The following is a 20,583-nucleotide window of genomic DNA, read 5'->3' on the forward strand; positions in this document are numbered from 1 at the left end:
TTGTTGTTGCAGGTTTATTGTTGGTGTAGGTTTGTTGTTGATGCAGGTTTGATTGTGATGCAGGTTTGTTGTTGGTGCAGGTTTGTTTGTGATGCAGGTTTGTTGTTGGTGTAGGTTTGTTGTTGGTGCTGGTTTGTTGATGGCGCAGGTTTGTTGTTGATGCTGGTTTGTTGATGGCGCAGGTTTGTTGTTGGTGCAGGTTTGATGGTGATGTAGGTTTCTTGTTGGTGCAGGTTTCTTGTTCGTGTAGGTTTGTTGTTGGTGTAGGTTTCTTGTTGGTGCCGGTTTGTTGTTGGTGTAGGTTTGTTGGTGCAGGTTTATTGTTGGTGCAGGTTTGTTGGTGCAGGTTTTTTGTTGGTGCAGGTTTGTTGGTGTAGGTTTGTTGTTGGTGCAGGTTTGTTGTTGGTGTAGGTTTGATGTTGGTGCAGGTTTGTTGTTGGTGTAGGTTTGTTGTTGGTGCATGTTTGTTATTGGCGCAGGTTTGTTGTTGGTGTAGGTGTGTTGTTGGTGCAGGTTTGTTGTTGGTGCAGGTTTGTTGTTGGTGCAGGTTTGCTGTTGGTGCAGGTTTGTTGGTGTAGGTTTGTTGTTGGTGCAGGTTTGTTGTTGGTGCAGGTTTGTTGTTGGTGCAGGTTTGTTGTTGGCGCAGGTTTGTTGTTGGTGCAGGTTTGTTGTTGGTGCAGGTTTGTTGTTGATGCAGGGTTATTGTTGGTGCAGGTTTGTTGTTGATGCAGGTTTGTTGTTGGTGCAGGTTTGTGTGTGATGCAAGTTTGTTGTTGGTGCAGGTTTGTTGTTGGTGTAGGTTTGTTGTTGGTGCAGGTTTGTTTGTGATGCTGTTTGTTGTTGGTGCAGGTTTGTTGTTGGTGTAGGTTTGTTGTTGGTGCAGGTTTGTTGTTGATGCAGGTTTGTTGTTGGTGCAGGATCGTTTGTGATGCAAGTTTGTTGTTGGTGCAGGTTTGTTGTTGGTGTAGGTTTGTTGTTGACGCAGGTTTGTTTGTGATGCAGGTTTGTTGTTGATGCAGGTTTGTTGTTGGTGCAGGATCGTTTGTGATGCAAGTTTGTTGTTGGTGCAGATTTGTTGTTGGTGCAGGTTTGTTGTTGATGCAGGTTTATTGTTGGTGCAGGTTTGTTGTTGATGCAGGCTTGTTGTTGGTGCAGGTTTGTGTGTGATGCAAGTTTGTTGTTGGTGCAGGTTTGTTGTTGGTGTAGGTTTGTTGTTGGTGCAGGTTTGTTTGTGATGCTGTTTGTTGTTGGTGCAGGTTTGTTGTTGGTGTAGGTTTGTTGTTGGTGCAGGTTTGTTGTTGATGCAGGTTTGTTGTTGGTGCAGGATCGTGTGTGATGCAAGTTTGTTGTTGGTGCAGGTTTGTTGTTGGTGCAGGTTTGTTGTTGACGCAGGTTTGTTGGGATGCAGGTTTGTTGTTGGTGCAGGTTTGTTTGTGATGCAGGTTTGTTGTTGGTGCAGGTTTGTTGTTGGTGTAGGTTTGTTGTTGGTGCTGGTTTGTTTGTGATGCAGGTTTGTTGTTGGGGCAGGTTTGTTGTTGGTGCAGGTTTATTGTTGGTGCAGGTTTGTTGTTGGTGCAGGTTTGTTTGTGATGCAGGTTTGTTGTTGGTGCAGGTTTGTTGTTGGTGTAGGTCTGTTGTTGGTGTAGGTTTATTGTTGGTGTAGGTTTGTAGTTGTTGCAGGTTTGTTGTTGGTGCAGGTTTGTTGTTGGTGCAGGTTTGTTGTTGGTGCAGGTTTGTTGTTGGTGCAAGTTTGTTGTTGGTGCAGGTTTGATGTTGGTGCAGGTTTGTTGTTGGTGCAGGTTTGTTTGTGATGCAGGTTTGTTGTTGGTGCAGGTTTGTTTGTGATGCAGGTTTGTTGTTCGTGCAGGTTTGTTGTTGGTGCAGGTTTGATGTTGGTGCAGGTTTGTTGTTGGTGCAGGTTTGTTTGTGATGCAGGTTTGTTGTTCGTGCAGGTTTGTTGTTGGTGCAGGTTTGATGTTGGTACAGGTTTGTTGTTAGTGCTGGTTTGTTGTTCGTGCAGGTTTGTTGTTGATGCAGGATTGTTGTTGGTGCAGGTTTGTTGTTCGTGCAGGTTTGTTGTTCGTGCAGGTTTGTTGTTGGTGCAGGTTTGTTGTTGGTGCAGGTTTGTTGTTGGTGCAGGTTTGTTTGTGATGCAGGTTTGTTGTTGGTGCAGGTTTGTTTGTGATGCAGGTTTGTTGTTCGTGCAGGTTTGTTGTTGGTGCAGGTTTGATGTTGGTGCAGGTTTGTTGTTGGTGCAGGTTTGTTTGTGATGCAGGTTTGTTGTTCGTGCAGGTTTGTTGTTGGTGCAGGTTTGATGTTGGTGCAGGTTTGTTGTTGGTGCAGGTTTGTTTGTGATGCAGGTTTGTTGTTCGTGCAGGTTTGTTGTTGGTGCAGGTTTGATGTTGGGGCATGTTTGTTTGTGATGCAGGTTTGTTGTTAGTGCCGGTTTGTTGCTGCAGGTTTGTTGATGGCGCAGGTTTGTTGTTGATGCAGGTTTGTTTGTGATGCAGGTTTGTTGTTGGTGCAGGTTTGTTTATGATGCAGGTTTGTTGTTGGTGCAGGTTTGTTTGTGATGCAGGTTTGTTGTTGGTGCAGGTTTGTTTGTGATGCAGGTTTGTTGTTGGTGCAGGTTTGTTGTTGCTGCAGGTTTGTTTGTGATGCAGGTTTGTTGTTGGTGCAGGTTTGTTTGTGATGCAGCTTTGTTGTTGGTGCAGGTTTGTTTGTGATGCAGGTTTGTTGTTGGTGCAGGTTTGTTTGTGATGCAGGTTTGTTGTTGGTGCTGGTTTGTTTGTGATGCAGGTTTGTTGTTGGTGCAGGTTTGTTGTTGCTGCAGGTTTGTTTGTGATGCAGGTTTGTTGTTGGTGCAGGTTTGTTTGTGATGCAGGTTTGTTGTTGGTGCAGGTTTGTTTGTGATGCAGGTTTGTTGTTCGTGCAGGTTTGTTGTTGCTGCAGGTTTGTTGATGGCGCAGGTTTGTTGTTGATGCAGGTTTGTTTGTGATGCAGGTTTGTTGTTGGTGCAGGTTTGTTGTTGGTGTAGGTTTGTTGTTGGTGCAGGTTTGTTTGTGATGCAGGTTTGTTGTTGGTGCAGGTTTGTTGTTGGTGTAGGTTTGTTGTTGGTGCAGGTTTGTTTGTGATGCAGGTTTGTTGTTGGGGCAGGTTTGTTGTTGGTGCAGGTTTATTGTTGGTGCAGGTTTGTTGTTGGTGCAGGTTTGTTTGTGATGCAGGTTTGTTGTTGGTGCAGGTTTGTTGTTGGTGTAGGTCTGTTGTTGGTGTAGGTTTATTGTTGGTGTAGGTTTGTAGTTGTTGCAGGTTTGTTGTTGGTGCAGGTTTGTTGTTGGTGCAGGTTTGTTTGTGATGCAGGTTTGTTGTTGGTGCAGGTTTGTTGTTGGTGTAGGTCTGTTGTTGGTGTAGGTTTATTGTTGGTGCAGGTTTGTTGTTGTTGCAGGTTTGTTGTTGGTGCATGTTTGTTGTTGGTGCAGGTTTGTTGTTGGTGCAGGTTTGTTGTTGGTGCAGGTTTGTTTGTGATGCAGGTTTGTTGTTGGTGCAGGTTTGTTTGTGATGCAGGTTTGTTGTTCGTGCAGGTTTGTTGTTGGTGCAGGTTTGATGTTGGTGCAGGTTTGTTGTTGGTGCAGGTTTGTTTGTGTTGCAGGTTTGTTGTTCGTGCAGGTTTGTTGTTGGTGCAGGTTTGATGTTGGTGCAGGTTTGTTGTTGGTGCAGGTTTGTTTGTGTTGCAGGTTTGTTGTTCGTGCAGGTTTGTTGTTGGTGCAGGTTTGATGTTGTTGCAGGTTTGTTGTTAGTGCAGGTTTGTTGTTCGTGCAGGTTTGTTGTTGATGCAGGATTGTTGTTCGTGCAGGTTTGTTGTTCGTGCAGGTTTGTTGTTGGTGCAGGTTTGTTGTTGGTGCAGGTTTGTTGTTGGTGCAGGTTTGTTTGTGATGCAGGTTTGTTGTTGGTGCAGGTTTGTTTGTGATGCAGGTTTGTTGTTCGTGCAGGTTTGTTGTTGGTGCAGGTTTGATGTTGGTGCAGGTTTGTTGTTGTTGCAGGTTTGTTTGTGATGCAGGTTTGTTGTTCGTGCAGGTTTGTTGTTGGTGCAGGTTTGATGTTGGTGCAGGTTTGTTGTTGGTGCAGGTTTGTTTGTGATGCAGGTTTGTTGTTCGTGCAGGTTTGTTGTTGGTGCAGGTTTGATGTTGGGGCATGTTTGTTTGTGATGCAGGTTTGTTGTTAGTGCCGGTTTGTTGCTGCAGGTTTGTTGATGGCGCAGGTTTGTTGTTGATGCAGGTTTGTTTGTGATGCAGGTTTGTTGTTGGTGCAGGTTTGTTTATGATGCAGGTTTGTTGTTGGTGCAGGTTTGTTTGTGATGCAGGTTTGTTGTGGGTGCAGGTTTGTTTGTGATGCAGGTTTGTTGTTGGTGCAGGTTTGTTGTTGCTGCAGGTTTGTTTGTGATGCAGGTTTGTTGTTGGTGCAGGTTTGTTTGTGATGCAGGTTTGTTGTTGGTGCAGGTTTGTTTGTGATGCAGGTTTGTTGTTGGTGCAGGTTTGTTTGTGATGCAGGTTTGTTGTTGGTGCAGGTTTGTTTGTGATGCAGGTTTGTTGTTGGTGCAGGTTTGTTGTTGCTGCAGGTTTGTTTGTGATGCAGGTTTGTTGTTGCTGCAGGTTTGTTTGTGATGCAGGTTTGTTGTTGGTGCAGGTTTGTTTGTGATGCAGGTTTGTTGTTGCTGCAGGTTTGTTTGTGATGCAGGTTTGTTGTTCGTGCAGGTTTGTTGTTGGTGCAGGTTTGATGTTGGTGCAGGTTTGTTGTTGGTGCAGGTTTGTTTGTGTTGCAGGTTTGTTGTTCGTGCAGGTTTGTTGTTGGTGCAGGTTTGATGTTGTTGCAGGTTTGTTGTTAGTGCAGGTTTGTTGTTCGTGCAGGTTTGTTGTTGATGCAGGATTGTTGTTCGTGCAGGTTTGTTGTTCGTGCAGGTTTGTTGTTGGTGCAGGTTTGTTGTTGGTGCAGGTTTGTTGTTGGTGCAGGTTTGTTGTTGGTGCAGGTTTGTTTGTGATGCAGGTTTGTTGTTGGTGCAGGTTTGATGTTGGTGCAGGTTTGTTGTTGGTGCAGGTTTGTTTGTGATGCAGGTTTGTTGTTCGTGCAGGTTTGTTGTTGGTGCAGGTTTGATGTTGGTGCAGGTTTGTTGTTGTTGCAGGTTTGTTTGTGATGCAGGTTTGTTGTTCGTGCAGGTTTGTTGTTGGTGCAGGTTTGATGTTGGTGCAGGTTTGTTGTTGGTGCAGGTTTGTTTGTGATGCAGGTTTGTTGTTCGTGCAGGTTTGTTGTTGGTGCAGGTTTGATGTTGGGGCATGTTTGTTTGTGATGCAGGTTTGTTGTTAGTGCCGGTTTGTTGCTGCAGGTTTGTTGATGGCGCAGGTTTGTTGTTGATGCAGGTTTGTTTGTGATGCAGGTTTGTTGTTGGTGCAGGTTTGTTTATGATGCAGGTTTGTTGTTGGTGCAGGTTTGTTTGTGATGCAGGTTTGTTGTGGGTGCAGGTTTGTTTGTGATGCAGGTTTGTTGTTGGTGCAGGTTTGTTGTTGCTGCAGGTTTGTTTGTGATGCAGGTTTGTTGTTGGTGCAGGTTTGTTTGTGATGCAGGTTTGTTGTTGGTGCAGGTTTGTTTGTGATGCAGGTTTGTTGTTGGTGCAGGTTTGTTTGTGATGCAGGTTTGTTGTTGGTGCAGGTTTGTTTGTGATGCAGGTTTGTTGTTGGTGCAGGTTTGTTGTTGCTGCAGGTTTGTTTGTGATGCAGGTTTGTTGTTGCTGCAGGTTTGTTTGTGATGCAGGTTTGTTGTTGGTGCAGGTTTCTTTGTGATGCAGGTTTGTTGTTGCTGCAGGTTTGTTTGTGATGCAGGTTTGTTGTTGGTGCAGGTTTGTTTGTGATGCAGGTTTGTTGTTGGTGCAGGTTTGTTTGTGATGCAGGTTTGTTGTTGGTGCAGGTTTGTTTGTGATGCAGGTTTGTTGTTGGTGCAGGTTTGTTTGTGATGCAGGTTTGTTGTTGGTGCAGGTTTGTTGTTGCTGCAGGTTTTTTTGTGATGCAAGTTTGTTGTTGGTGCAGGTTTGTTTGTGATGCAGGTTTGTTGTTGGTGCAGTTTTGTTTGTGATGCAGGTTTGTTGTTGGTGCAGGTTTGTTGTTGCTGCAGGTTTGTTTGTGATGCAGGTTTGTTGTTCGTGCAGGTTTGTTGTTGCTGCAGGTTTGTTGATGGCGCAGGTTTGTTGTTGATGCAGGTTTGTTTGTGATGCAGGTTTGTTGTTGGTGCAGGTTTGTTTGTGATGCAGGTTTGTTGTTCGTGCAGGTTTGTTGTTGCTGCAGGTTTGTTGATGGCGCAGGTTTGTTGTTGATGCAGGTATGTTTGTGATGCAGGTTTGTTGTTGGTGCAGGTTTGTTTGTGATGCAGGTTTGTTGTTGATGCAGGTTTGTTTGTAATGCAGGTTTGTTGTTGGTGCAGGTTTGTTTGTGATGCAGGTTTATTGTTGGTGCAGGTTTGTTTGTGATGCAGGTTTGTTGTTGATGCAGGTTAGTTTGTGATGCAGGTTTGTTGTTGGTGCAGGTTTGTTTGTGATGCAGGTTTATTGTTGGTGCAGGTTTGTAAGTGATGCAGGTTTGTTGTTGACGCAGGTTTGTTTGTGATGTAGGTTTGTTGTTGGTGCAGGTTTGTTTGTGATGCAGGTTTGTTGTTGATGCAGGTTTGTTTGTGATGCAGGTTTGTTGTTGGTGCAGGTTTGTTTGTGATGCAGGTTTGTTGTTGGTGCAGGTTTGTTTGTGATGCAGGTTTGTTGTTGGTGCAGGTTTGTTTGTGATGCAGGTTTGTTGTTGGTGCAGGTTTGTTTGTGATGCAGGTTTGTTGTTGGTGCAGGTTTGTTTGTGATGTAGGTTTGTTGTTGGTGCAGGTTTGTTTGTGATGCAGGTTTGTTGTTGATGCAGGTTTGTTTGTGATGTAGGTTTGTTGTTGGTGCAGGTTTGTTTGTGATGCAGGTTTGTTGTTGGTGCAGGTTTGTTTGTGATGTAGGTTTGTTGTTGGTGCAGGTTTGTTTGTGATGCAGGTTTGTTGTTGGTGCAGGTTTGTTTGTGATGTAGGTTTGTTGTTGGTGCAGGTTTGTTTGTGATGCAGGTTTGTTGTTGGTTCAGGTTTGTTTGTGATGCAGGTTTGTTGTTGGTGCAGGTTTGTTTGTGATGCAGGTTTGTTGTTGGTGCAGGTTTGTTTGTGATGCAGGTTTGTTGTTGGTGCAGGTTTGTTTGTGATGCAGGTTTGTTGTTGGTGCAGGTTTGTTGTTGGTGCAGGGTTGTTGTTGATGCAGGTTTGTTTGTGATGCAGGATTGTTGTTGGTGCAGGTTTGTTTGTGATGCAGGTTTGTTGTTGGTGCAGGTTTGTTTGTGATGTAGGTTTGTTGTTGGTGCAGGTTTGTTGTTGGTGCAGGTTTCCTGTTGGTGTAGGTTTGTTGTTGGTGTAGGTTTGTTGGTGCAGGTTTATTGTTGGTGCAGGTTTGTTGGTGCAGGTTTGTTGTTGGTGCAGGTTTGATGTTGGTGCAGGTTTGTGGTTGGTGCAGTTTTGTTGTTGATGCAGGTTTGTTGTTGGCGCAGGTTTGTTTTTGGTGTAGGTGTGTTGTTGGTGCAGGTTTGTTGTTGGTGCAGGTTTGTTGGTGCAGGTTTGCTGTTGGTGCAGGTTTGTTGTTGGTGCAGGTTTGTTGGTGTAGGTTTGTTGTTGGTGCAGGTTTGTTGTTGGTGCAGGTTTGTTGTTGGCGCAGGTTTGTTGTTGATGCAGGTTTGTTGTTGGTGCAGGTTTGTTGTTGATGCAGGTTTGTTATTGGTGCAGGTTTGTTGTTGATGCAGGTTTGTTGTTGGTGCAGGTTTGTTGTTGGTGCAGGTTTGTTGTTGGTGCAGGTTTGTTGTTGGTGTAGGTTTGTTGTTGGTGCAGGTTTGTTGTTGGTGCAGGTTTGTTTGTGATGCAGGTTTGTTGTTGATGCAGGTTTGTTTGTGATGCAGGTTTGTTGTTGATGCAGGTTTGTTTGTGATGCAGGTTTGTTGTTGGTGCAGGTTTGGTTGCGATGCAGGTTTGTTGTTCGTGCAGGTTTATTGTTGGTGCAGGTTTGTTGTTGGTGCAGGTTTGTTGTTGGTGCAGGTTTGTTGTTGATGCAGGTTTGTTGATGGCGCAGGTTTGTTGTTGATGCAGGATTGTTTGTGATGCAGGTTTGTTGTTGATGCAGGTTTGTTGTTGGTGCAGGTTTGTTGTTGGTGCAGGTTTGCTGTTGATGCAGGTTTGTTTGTGATGCAGGTTTGTTGTTGGTGCATGTTTGTTGTTGATGCAGGTTTGTTTGTGATGCAGGTTTGTTGTTGTTGCAGGTTTATTGTTGGTGTAGGTTTGTTGTTGATGCAGGTTTGTTTGTGATGCAGGTTTGTTGTTGGTGCAGGTTTGTTTGTGATGCAGGTTTGTTGTTGGTGTAGGTTTGTTGTTGGTGCTGGTTTGTTGATGGCGCAGGTTTGTTGTTGATGCTGGTTTGTTGATGGCGCAGGTTTGTTGTTGGTGCAGGTTTGCTGTTGATGCAGGTTTCTTTGTGATGCAGGTTTGTTGTTGGTGCATGTTTGTTGTTGATGCAGGTTTGTTTGTGATGCAGGTTTGTTGTTGTTGCAGGTTTATTGTTGGTGTAGGTTTGTTGTTGATGCAGGTTTGTTTGTGATGCAGGTTTGTTGTTGGTGCAGGTTTGTTTGTGCTGCAGGTTTGTTGTTGGTGTAGGTTTGTTGTTGGTGCTGGTTTGTTGATGGCGCAGGTTTGTTGTTGATGCTGGTTTGTTGATGGCGCAGGTTTGTTGTTGGTGCAGGTTTGTTTGTGATGTAGATTTCTTGTTGGTGCAGGTTTCTTGTTCGTGTAGGTTTGTTGTTGGTGTAGGTTTCTTGTTGGTGCCGGTTTGTTGTTGGTGTAGGTTTGTTGGTGCAGGTTTATTGTTGGTGCAGGTTTGTTGGTGCAGGTTTTTTGTTGGTGCAGGTTTGTTGGTGTAGGTTTGTTGTTGGTGCATGTTTGTTATTGGCGCAGGTTTGTTGTTGGTGTAGGTGTGTTGTTGGTGCAGGTTTGTTGTTGGTGCAGGTTTGTTGTTGGTGCAGGTTTGCTGTTGGTGCAGGTTTGTTGGTGTAGGTTTGTTGTTGGTGCAGGTTTGTTGTTGGCGCAGGTTTGTTGTTGGTGCAGGTTTGTTGTTGGTGCAGGTTTGTTGTTGGTGCCGGTTTGTTGGTGTAGGTTTGTTGTTGGTGCAGGTTTGTTGTTGGTGCAGGTTTGTTGGTGTAGGTTTGTTGTTGGTGCAGGTTTGTTGTTGGTGCAGGTTTGTTGTTGGCGCACGTTTGTTGTTGATGCAGGTTTGTTGTTGGTGCAGGTTTGTTGTTGGTGCAGGTTTGTTGTTGATGCAGGTTTGTTGTTGATGCAGGTTTGTTGTTGGTGCAGGTTTGTTGTTGATGCAGGTTTGTTGTTGGTGCAGGTTTGTTGTTGGTGTAGGTGTGTTGTTGGTGCAGGTTTGTTGTTGGTGCAGGTTTGTTGTTGGTGCAGGTTTGCTGTTGGTGCAGGTTTGTTGGTGTAGGTTTGTTGTTGGTGCAGGTTTGTTGTTGGTGCAGGTTTGTTGTTGGCGCAGGTTTGTTGTTGGTGCAGGTTTGTTGTTGGTGCAGGTTTGTTGTTGGTGCAGGTTTGTTGGTGTAGGTTTGTTGTTGGTGCAGGTTTGTTGTTGGTGCAGGTTTGTTGGTGTAGGTTTGTTGTTGGTGCAGGTTTGTTGTTGGTGCAGGTTTGTTGTTGGCGCAGGTTTGTTGTTGATGCAGGTTTGTTGTTGGTGCAGGTTTGTTGTTGGTGCAGGTTTGTTGTTGATGCAGGTTTGTTGTTGGTGCAGGTTTGTTGTTGATGCAGGTTTGTTGTTGATGCAGGTTTGTTGTTGGTGCAGGTTTGTTGTTGATGCAGGTTTGTTGTTGGTGCAGGTTTGTTGTTGATGCAGGTTTGTTGTTGGTGCAGGTTTGTTTGTGATGCAAGTTTGTTGTTGGTGCAGGTTTGTTGTTGGTGTAGGTTTGTTGTTGGTGCAGGTTTGTTTGTGATGCTGTTTGTTGTTGGTGCAGGTTTGTTGTTGGTGTAGGTTTGTTGTTGGTGCAGGTTTGTTGTTGATTCAGGTTTGTTGTTGGTGCAGGTTTGTTTGTGATGTAGGTTTGTTGTTGGTGCAGGTTTGTTTGTGATGCAGGTTTGTTGTTGGTGCAGGTTTGTTTGTGATGTAGGTTTGTTGTTGGTGCAGGTTTGTTTGTGATGCAGGTTTGTTGTTGGTTCAGGTTTGTTTGTGATGCAGGTTTGTTGTTGGTGCAGGTTTGTTTGTGATGCAGGTTTGTTGTTGGTGCAGGTTTGTTTGTGATGCAGGTTTGTTGTTGGTGCAGGTTTGTTTGTGATGCAGGTTTGTTGTTGGTGCAGGTTTGTTGTTGGTGCAGGGTTGTTGTTGATGCAGGTTTGTTTGTGATGCAGGATTGTTGTTGGTGCAGGTTTGTTTGTGATGCAGGTTTGTTGTTGGTGCAGGTTTGTTTGTGATGTAGGTTTGTTGTTGGTGCAGGTTTGTTGTTGGTGCAGGTTTCCTGTTGGTGTAGGTTTGTTGTTGGTGTAGGTTTGTTGGTGCAGGTTTATTGTTGGTGCAGGTTTGTTGGTGCAGGTTTGTTGTTGGTGCAGGTTTGATGTTGGTGCAGGTTTGTGGTTGGTGCAGTTTTGTTGTTGATGCAGGTTTGTTGTTGGCGCAGGTTTGTTTTTGGTGTAGGTGTGTTGTTGGTGCAGGTTTGTTGTTGGTGCAGGTTTGTTGGTGCAGGTTTGCTGTTGGTGCAGGTTTGTTGTTGGTGCAGGTTTGTTGGTGTAGGTTTGTTGTTGGTGCAGGTTTGTTGTTGGTGCAGGTTTGTTGTTGGCGCAGGTTTGTTGTTGATGCAGGTTTGTTGTTGGTGCAGGTTTGTTGTTGATGCAGGTTTGTTGTTGGTGCAGGTTTGTTGTTGATGCAGGTTTGTTGTTGGTGCAGGTTTGTTGTTGGTGCAGGTTTGTTGTTGGTGCAGGTTTGTTGTTGGTGTAGGTTTGTTGTTGGTGCAGGTTTGTTGTTGGTGCAGGTTTGTTTGTGATGCAGGTTTGTTGTTGATGCAGGTTTGTTTGTGATGCAGGTTTGTTGTTGATGCAGGTTTGTTTGTGATGCAGGTTTGTTGTTGGTGCAGGTTTGGTTGCGATGCAGGTTTGTTGTTCGTGCAGGTTTATTGTTGGTGCAGGTTTGTTGTTGGTGCAGGTTTGTTGTTGGTGCAGGTTTGTTGTTGATGCAGGTTTGTTGATGGCGCAGGTTTGTTGTTGATGCAGGATTGTTTGTGATGCAGGTTTGTTGTTGATGCAGGTTTGTTGTTGGTGCAGGTTTGTTGTTGGTGCAGGTTTGCTGTTGATGCAGGTTTGTTTGTGATGCAGGTTTGTTGTTGGTGCATGTTTGTTGTTGATGCAGGTTTGTTTGTGATGCAGGTTTGTTGTTGTTGCAGGTTTATTGTTGGTGTAGGTTTGTTGTTGATGCAGGTTTGTTTGTGATGCAGGTTTGTTGTTGGTGCAGGTTTGTTTGTGATGCAGGTTTGTTGTTGGTGTAGGTTTGTTGTTGGTGCTGGTTTGTTGATGGCGCAGGTTTGTTGTTGATGCTGGTTTGTTGATGGCGCAGGTTTGTTGTTGGTGCAGGTTTGCTGTTGATGCAGGTTTCTTTGTGATGCAGGTTTGTTGTTGGTGCATGTTTGTTGTTGATGCAGGTTTGTTTGTGATGCAGGTTTGTTGTTGTTGCAGGTTTATTGTTGGTGTAGGTTTGTTGTTGATGCAGGTTTGTTTGTGATGCAGGTTTGTTGTTGGTGCAGGTTTGTTTGTGCTGCAGGTTTGTTGTTGGTGTAGTTTTGTTGTTGGTGCTGGTTTGTTGATGGCGCAGGTTTGTTGTTGATGCTGGTTTGTTGATGGCGCAGGTTTGTTGTTGGTGCAGGTTTGTTTGTGATGTAGATTTCTTGTTGGTGCAGGTTTCTTGTTCGTGTAGGTTTGTTGTTGGTGTAGGTTTCTTGTTGGTGCCGGTTTGTTGTTGGTGTAGGTTTGTTGGTGCAGGTTTATTGTTGGTGCAGGTTTGTTGGTGCAGGTTTTTTGTTGGTGCAGGTTTGTTGGTGTAGGTTTGTTGTTGGTGCATGTTTGTTATTGGCGCAGGTTTGTTGTTGGTGTAGGTGTGTTGTTGGTGCAGGTTTGTTGTTGGTGCAGGTTTGTTGTTGGTGCAGGTTTGCTGTTGGTGCAGGTTTGTTGGTGTAGGTTTGTTGTTGGTGCAGGTTTGTTGTTGGCGCAGGTTTGTTGTTGGTGCAGGTTTGTTGTTGGTGCAGGTTTGTTGTTGGTGCCGGTTTGTTGGTGTAGGTTTGTTGTTGGTGCAGGTTTGTTGTTGGTGCAGGTTTGTTGGTGTAGGTTTGTTGTTGGTGCAGGTTTGTTGTTGGTGCAGGTTTGTTGTTGGCGCACGTTTGTTGTTGATGCAGGTTTGTTGTTGGTGCAGGTTTGTTGTTGGTGCAGGTTTGTTGTTGATGCAGGTTTGTTGTTGATGCAGGTTTGTTGTTGGTGCAGGTTTGTTGTTGATGCAGGTTTGTTGTTGGTGCAGGTTTGTTGTTGGTGTAGGTGTGTTGTTGGTGCAGGTTTGTTGTTGGTGCAGGTTTGTTGTTGGTGCAGGTTTGCTGTTGGTGCAGGTTTGTTGGTGTAGGTTTGTTGTTGGTGCAGGTTTGTTGTTGGTGAAGGTTTGTTGTTGGCGCAGGTTTGTTGTTGGTGCAGGTTTGTTGTTGGTGCAGGTTTGTTGTTGGTGCAGGTTTGTTGGTGTAGGTTTGTTGTTGGTGCAGGTTTGTTGTTGGTGCAGGTTTGTTGGTGTAGGTTTGTTGTTGGTGCAGGTTTGTTGTTGGTGCAGGTTTGTTGTTGGCGCAGGTTTGTTGTTGATGCAGGTTTGTTGTTGGTGCAGGTTTGTTGTTGGTGCAGGTTTGTTGTTGATGCAGGTTTGTTGTTGGTGCAGGTTTGTTGTTGATGCAGGTTTGTTTGTGATGCAGGTTTGTTGTTGGTGCAGGTTTGTTGTTGATGCAGGTTTGTTGTTGGTGCAGGTTTGTTGTTGATGCAGGTTTGTTGTTGGTGCAGGTTTGTTTGTGATGCAAGTTTGTTGTTGGTGCAGGTTTGTTGTTGGTGTAGGTTTGTTGTTGGTGCAGGTTTGTTTGTGATGCTGTTTGTTGTTGGTGCAGGTTTGTTGTTGGTGTAGGTTTGTTGTTGGTGCAGGTTTGTTGTTGATGCAGGTTTGTTGTTGGTGCAGGATCGTTTGTGATGCAAGTTAGTTGTTGGTGCAGGTTTGTTGTTGGTGTAGGTTTGTTGTTGGTGCAGGTTTGTTTGTGATGCAGGTTTGTTGTTGGTGCAGGTTTGTTGTTGGTGTAGGTTTGTTGTTCGTGCAGGTTTGTTTGTGATGCAGGTTTGTTGTTGGGGCAGGTTTGTTGTTGGTGCAGGTTTGATGTTGGTGCAGGTTTGTTGTTGGTGCAGGTTTGTTTGTGATGCAGGTTTGTTGTTCGTGCAGGTTTGTTGTTGGTGCAGGTTTGATGTTGGGGCAGGTTTGTTTGTGATGCAGGTTTGTTGTTAGTGCCGGTTTGTTGCTGCAGGTTTGTTGATGGCGCAGGTTTGTTGTTGGTGCAGGTTTGTTGTTGGTGCAGGTTTGTTTGTGATGCAGGTTGGTTGTTGGTGCAGGTTTGTTTGTGATGCAGGTTTGTTGTTGGTGCAGGTTTGTTTGTGATGCAGGTTTGTTGTTGGTGCAGGCTTGTTTGTGATGCAGGTTTGTTGTTGGTGCAGGTTTGGTTGTGATGTAGGTTTGTTGTTGGTGCAGGTTTGTTGTTGGTGCAGGTTTCCTGTTGGTGTAGGTTTGTTGTTGGTGTAGGTTTGTTGGTGCCGGTTTATTGTTGGTGCAGGTTTGTCGGTGCAGGTTTGTTGTTGGTGCAGGTTTGATGTTGGTGCAGGTTTGTGGTTGGTGCAGTTTTGTTGTTGATGCAGGTTTGTTGTTGGCGCAGGTTTGTTGTTGGTGTAGGTGTGTTGTTGGTGCAGGTTTGTTGTTGGTGCAGGTTTGTTGGTGCAGGTTTGCTGTTGGTGCAGGTTTGTTGTTGGTGCAGGTTTGTTGGTGTAGGTTTGTTGTTGGTGCAGGTTTGTTGTTGGTGCAGGTTTGTTGTTGGCGCAGGTTTGTTGTTGATGCAGGTTTGTTGTTGATGCAGGTTTGTTGTTGGTGCAGGTTTGTTGTTGATGCAGGTTTGTTGTTGGTGCAGGTTTGTTGTTGGTGCAGGTTTGTTGTTGGTGCAGGTTTGTTTTTGATGCAAGTTTGTTGTTGGTGTAGGTTTGTTGTTGGTGCAGGTTTGTTGTTGGTGCAGGTTTGTTTGTGATGCAGGTTTGTTGTTGATGCAGGTTTGTTTGTGATGCAGGTTTGTTGTTGATGCAGGTTTGTTTGTGATGCAGGTTTGTTGTTGGTGCAGGTTTGGTTGCGATGCAGGTTTGTTGTTCGTGCAGGTTTATTGTTGGTGCAGGTTTGTTGTTGGTGCAGGTTTGTTGTTGGTGCAGGTTTGTTGTTGATCCAGGTTTGTTGATGGCGCAGGTTTGTTGTTGATGCAGGATTGTTTGTGATGCAGGTTTGTTGTTCGTGCAGGTTTGTTGTTGCTGCAGGTTTGCTGTTGATGCAGGTTTGTTTGTGATGCAGGTTTGTTGTTGGTGCATGTTTGTTGTTGATGCAGGTTTGTTTGTGATGCAGGTTTGTTGTTGTTGCAGGTTTATTGTTGGTGTAGGTTTGTTGTTGATGCAGGTTTGTTTGTGATGCAGGTTTGTTGTTGGTGCAGGTTTGTTTGTGATGCAGGTTTGTTGTTGGTGTAGGTTTGTTGTTGGTGCTGGTTTGTTGATGGCGCAGGTTTGTTGTTGATGCTGGTTTGTTGATGTCGCAGGTTTGTTGTTGGTGCAGGTTTGTTTGTGATGTAGGTTTCTTGTTGGCGCAGGTTTGTTGTTGGTGTAGGTTTGTTGTTGGGGCAAGTTTGTTGTTGGTGCAGGTTTGTTGTTGGTGTAGGTTTGTTGTTGGTGTAGGTTTCTTGTTGGTGCCGGTTTGTTGTTGGTGTAGGTTTGTTGGTGCAGGTTTATTGTTGGTGCAGGTTTGTTGGTGCAGGTTTTTTGTTGGTGCAGGTTTGTTGGTGTAGGTTTGTTGTTGGTGCAGGTTTGTTGTTGGTGTAGGTTTGATGTTGGTGCAGGTTTGTTGTTGGTGTAGGTTTTTTGTTGGTGCATGTTTGTTATTGGCGCAGGTTTGTTGTTGGTGTAGGTGTGTTGTTGGTGCAGGTTTGTTGTTGGTGCAGGTTTGTTGTTGGTGCAGGTTTGCTGTTGGTGCAGGTTTGTTGGTGTAGGTTTGTTGTTGGTGCAGGTTTGTTGTTGGTGCAGGTTTGTTGGCGCAGGTTTGTTGTTGGTGCAGGTTTGTTGTTGGTGCAGGTTTGTTGGTGTAGGTTTGTTGTTGGTGCAGGTTTGTTGTTGGTGCAGGTTTGTTGGTGTAGGTTTGTTGTTGGTGCAGGTTTGTTGTTGGTGCAGGTTTGTTGTTGGCGCAGGTTTGTTGTTGATGCAGGTTTGTTGTTGGTGCAGGTTTGTTGTTGGTGCAGGTTTGTTGTTGATGCAGGTTTGTTGTTGGTGCAGGTTTGTTGTTGATGCAGGTTTGTTGTTGGTGCAGGTTTGTTTGTGATGCAAGTTTGTTGTTGGTGCAGGTTTGTTGTTGGTGTAGGTTTGTTGTTGGTGCAGGTTTGTTTGTGATGCAGGTTTGTTGTTGGTGCAGGTTTGTTGTTGGTGTAGGTTTGTTGTTGGTGCAGGTTTGTTGTTGATGCAGGTTTGTTGTTGGTGCAGGATCGTTTGTGATGCAAGTTTGTTGTTGGTGCAGGTTTGTTGTTGGTGTAGGTTTGTTGTTGGTGCAGGTTTGTTTGTGATGCAGGTTTGTTGTTGGTGCAGGTTTGTTGTTGGTGTAGGTTTGTTGTTGGTGCAGGTTTGTTTGTGATGCAGGTTTGTTGTTGGGGCAGGTTTGTTGTTGGTGCAGGTTTATTGTTGGTGCAGGTTTGTTGTTGGTGCAGGTTTGTTTGTGATGCAGGTTTGTTGTTGGTGCAGGTTTGTTGTTGGTGTAGGTTTGTTGTTGGTGTAGGTTTATTGTTGGTGTAGGTTTGTAGTTGTTGCAGGTTTGTTGTTGGTGCAGGTTTGTTGTTGGTGCACGTTTGTTTTTGGTGCAGGTTTGTTGTTGGTGCAGGTTTGTTTTTGGTGCAGGTTTGTTGTTGGTGCAGGTTTGTTTTTGGTGCAGGTTTGTTGTTGGTGCAGGTTTGTTGTTGGTGCAGGTTTGTTTGTTATGCAGGTTTGTTGTTGGTGCAGGTTTGTTGTTGTTGCAGGTTTGTTGTTGGTGCAGGTTTGTTGTGGAGCATGTTTGTTGTTGGTGCAGGTTTGTTTGTGATGCAGGTTTGTTTTTGGTGCAAGTTTGTTGTTGATGCAGGTTTGTTGTTGGTGCAGGTTTGTTGTTGATGCAGGTTTGTTGTTGGTGCAGGATTGTTTGTGATGCATGTTTGTTGTTGGTGCAGGTTTGTTGTTGGTGTAGGTTTGCTGATGATGCAGGTTTGTTGTTGATGCAAGTTTGTTGTTGGTGCAGGTTTGTTGTTGTTGCAGGTTTGTTGTTGGTGCAGGTTTGTTGGTGCAGGTTTGTTGCTGATGCAGGTTTGTTGTTGGTGCAGGTTTGTTGTTGACGCAGGTTTGTTTGTGATGCAGGTTTGTTCTTGGTGCAGGTTTGTTGTTGGTGCAGATTTGTTCATGGTGCAGGTTTGTTGGTGCAGGTTTGTTGGTGGTGCAGGTTTGTTCTTGGTGTAGGTTTGTTGTTAGCGCTGGTTTGTTGTTGGTGCAGGTTTGTTTGTGATGCAGGTTTGTTGTTGGTGCAGGTTTGTTTGTGATGCAGGATTGTTGTTGGTGCAGGTTTGTTTGTGATGCAGGTTGTTGTTGGTGCAGGTTTCTTTGTGATGCAGGTTTGTTGTTGGTGCAGGTTTGTTTGTGATGCAGGTTTGTTGTTGGTGCAGGTTTGTTTGTGATGTAGGTTTGTTGTTGGTGCAGGTTTGTTGTTGGTTCAGGTTTCCTGTTGGTGTAGGTTTGTTGTTGGTGTAGGTTTGTTGGTGCAGGTTTATTGTTGGTGCAGGTTTGTTGGTGCAGGTTTGTTGTTGGTGCAGGTTTGATGTTGGTGCAGGTTTGTGGTTGGTGCAGTTTTGTTGTTGATGCAGGTTTGCTGTTGGCGCAGGTTTGTTGTTGGTGTAGGTGTGTTGTTGGTGCAGGTATGTTGTTGGTGCAGGTTTGTTGTTGGTGCAGGTTTGCTGTTGGTGCAGGTTTGTTGTTGGTGCAGGTTTGTTGGTGTAGGTTTGTTGTTGGTGCAGGTTTGTTGTTGGTGCAGGTTTGTTGTTGGCGCAGGTTTGTTGTTGATGCAGGTTTGTTGTTGGTGCAGGTTTGTTGTTGATGCAGGTTTGTTGTTGGTGCATGTTTGTTGTTGATGCAGGTTTGTTGTTGGTGCAGGTTTGTTGTTGGTGCAGGTTTGTTGTTGGTGCAGGTTTGTTTTTGATGCAAGTTTGTTGTTGGTGCAGGTTTGTTGTTGGTGTAGGTTTGTTGTTGGTGCAGGTTTGTTGTTGGTGCAGGTTTGTTTGTGATGCAGGTTTGTTGTTGATGCAGGTTTGTTTGTGATGCAGGTTTGTTGTTGAAGCAGGTTTGTTTGTGATGCAGGTTTGTTGTTGGTGCAGGTTTGGTTGCGAGGCAGGTTTGTTGTTCGTGCAGGTTTATTGTTGGTGCAGGTTTGTTGTTGGTGCAGGTTTGTTGTTGGTGCAGGTTTGTTGTTGATGCAGGTTTGTTGATGGCGCAGGTTTGTTGTTGATGCAGGATTGTTTGTGATGCAGGTTTGTTGTTGTTGCAGGTTTGTTGTTGGTGCAGGTTTGTTGTTGATGCAGGTTTGTTTGTGATGCAGGTTTGTTGTTGGTGCAGGTTTGTTTGTGATGCAGGTTTGTTGTTGGTGTAGGTTTGTTGTTGGTGCTGGTTTGTTGATGGCGCAGGTTTGTTGTTGATGCTGGTTTGTTGATGGCGCAGGTTTGTTGTTGGTGCAGGTTTGTTTGTGATGTAGGTTTCTTGTTGGTGCAGGTTTCTTGTTCGTGTAGGTTTGTTGTTGGTGTAGGTTTCTTGTTGGTGCCGGTTTGATGTTGGTGTAGGTTTGTTGGTGCAGGTTTATTGTTGGTGCAGGTTTGTTGGTGCAGGTTTTTTGTTGGTGCAGGTTTGTTGGTGTAGGTTTGTTGTTGGTGCAGGTTTGTTGTTGGTGTAGGTTTGATGTTGGTGCAGGTTTGTTGTTGGTGTAGGTTTGTTGTTGGTGCATGTTTGTTATTGGCGCAGGTTTGTTGTTGGTGTAGGTGTGTTGTTGGTGCAGGTTTGTTGTTGGTGCAGGTTTGTTGTTGGTGCAGGTTTGCTGTTGGTGCAGGTTTGTTGGTGTAGGTTTGTTGTTGGTGCAGGTTTGTTGTTGGTGCAGGTTTGTTGTTGGCGCAGGTTTGTTGTTGGTGCAGGTTTGTTGTTGGTGCAGGTTTGTTGGTGAAGGTTTGTTGTTGGTGCAGGTTTGTTGTTGGTGCAGGTTTGTTGGTGTAGGTTTGTTGTTGGTACAGGTTTGTTGTTGGTGCAGGTTTGTTGTTGGTGCAGGTTTGTTGTTGATGCAGGTTTGTTGTTGGTGCAGGTTTGTTGTTGGTGCAGGTTTGTTGTTCATGCAGGTTTGTTGTTGGTGCAGGTTTGTTGTTGGTGCAGGTTTGTTTGTGATGCAAGTTTGTTGTTGGTGCAGGTTTGTTGTTGGTGTAGGTTTGTTGTTGGTGCAGGTTTGTTTGTGATGCAGGTTTGTTGTTGGTGCAGGTTTGTTGTTGGTGTAGGTTTGTTGTTGGTGCAGGTTTGTTGTTGATGCAGGTTTGTTGTTGGTGCAGGTTTGTTGTTGGTGTAGGTTTGTTGTTGGTGTAGGTTTGTTGTTGGTGCAGGTTTGTTTGTGATGCAGGTTTGTTGTTGGTGCAGGTTTGTTGTTGGTGTAGGTTTGTTGTTGGTGCAGGTTTGTTTGTGATGCAGGTTTGTTGTTGGGGCAGGTTTGTTGTTGGTGCAGGTTTATTGTTGGTGCAGGTTTGTTGTTGGTGCAGGTTTGTTTGTGATGCAGGTTTGATGTTGGTGCAGGTTTGTTGTTGGTGTAGGTTTGTTGTTGGTGTAGGTTTATTGTTGGTGTAGGTTTGTAGTTGTTGCAGGTTTGTTGTTGGTGCAGGTTTGTTGTTGGTGCAGGTTTGTTTTTGGTGCAGGTTTGTTGTTGGTGCAGGTTTGTTTTTGGTGCAGGTTTGTTGTTGGTGCAGGTTTGTTTTTGGTGCAGGTTTGTTGTTGGTGCAGGTTTGTTGTAGGTGCAGGTTTGTTGTTGGTGCAGGTTTGTTGTTGGTGCAGGTTTGTTGTTGGTGCAGGTTTGTTGTTGTTGCAGGTTTGTTGTTGGTGCAGGTTTGTTGTTGGTGCAGGTTTGTTGTTGGTGCAGGTTTGTTGTTGGTGCAGGATTGTTTGTGATGCAGGTTTGTTGTTGGTGTAGGTTTGTTGTTGGTGCAGGTTTGTTGTTGGTGCAGGTTTGTTTGTGATGCAGGTTTGTTTTTGGTGCAAGTTTGTTGTTGATGCAGGTTTGTTGTTGGTGCAGGTTTGTTGTTGATGCAGGTTTGTTGTTGGTGCAGGATTGTTTGTGATGCAGGTTTGTTGTTGGTGCAGGTTTGTTGTTGGTGTAGGTTTGCTGATGATGCAGGTTTGTTGTTGATGCAAGTTTGTTGTTGGTGCAGGTTTGTTGTTGTTGCAGGTTTGTTGTTGGTGCAGGTTTGTTGGTGCAGGTTTGTTGTTGATGCAGGTTTGTTGTTGGTGCAGGTGTGTTGTTGGTGCTGGTTTGTTGTTGGTGCTGGTTTGTTGTTGGTGCAGGTTTGTTGGTGCTGGTTTGTTGTTGATGCAGGTTTGTTGTTGGTGCAGGTTTGTTGTTGATGCAGGTTTGTTGATGACGCAGGTTTGTTTGTGATGCAGGTTTGTTCTTGGTGCAGGTTTGTTGTTGGTGCAGATTTGTTCATGGTGCAGGTTTGTTGGTGCAGGTTTGTTGGTGGTGCAGGTTTGTTCTTGGTGTAGGTTTGTTGTTAGCGCTGGTTTGTTGTTGGTGCAGGTTTGTTGTTGGTGCAGGTTTGTTGGTGATACAGGTTTGTTGTTGGTGCCGGTTTGGTGTTGGTGTAGGTTTCTTGTTGGTGCAGGTTTGGTGTTCGTGTAGGTTTGTTGTTGGTGCAGGTTTGTTGTTGGTGCAGGTTTGTTGTTGGTGCTGGTTTGTTGTTGGTGCAGGTTTGTTGTTGATGCAGGTTTGTTGTTGGTGCAGGTTTGTTGTTGGTGCAGGTTTGTTGTTGTTGCAGCTTTGTTGTTAGTGCAGGTATGTTGTTGGTGCAGGTTTGTTGTTGATGCAGGTTTGTTTGTGATGCAGGTTTGTTGTTAGTGCAGGTTTGTTGCTGGTGC

This window comes from Scyliorhinus torazame, chromosome 11 (genome assembly GCF_047496885.1).
Source record: "Scyliorhinus torazame isolate Kashiwa2021f chromosome 11, sScyTor2.1, whole genome shotgun sequence".
NCBI lineage: Eukaryota > Metazoa > Chordata > Chondrichthyes > Carcharhiniformes > Scyliorhinidae > Scyliorhinus > Scyliorhinus torazame.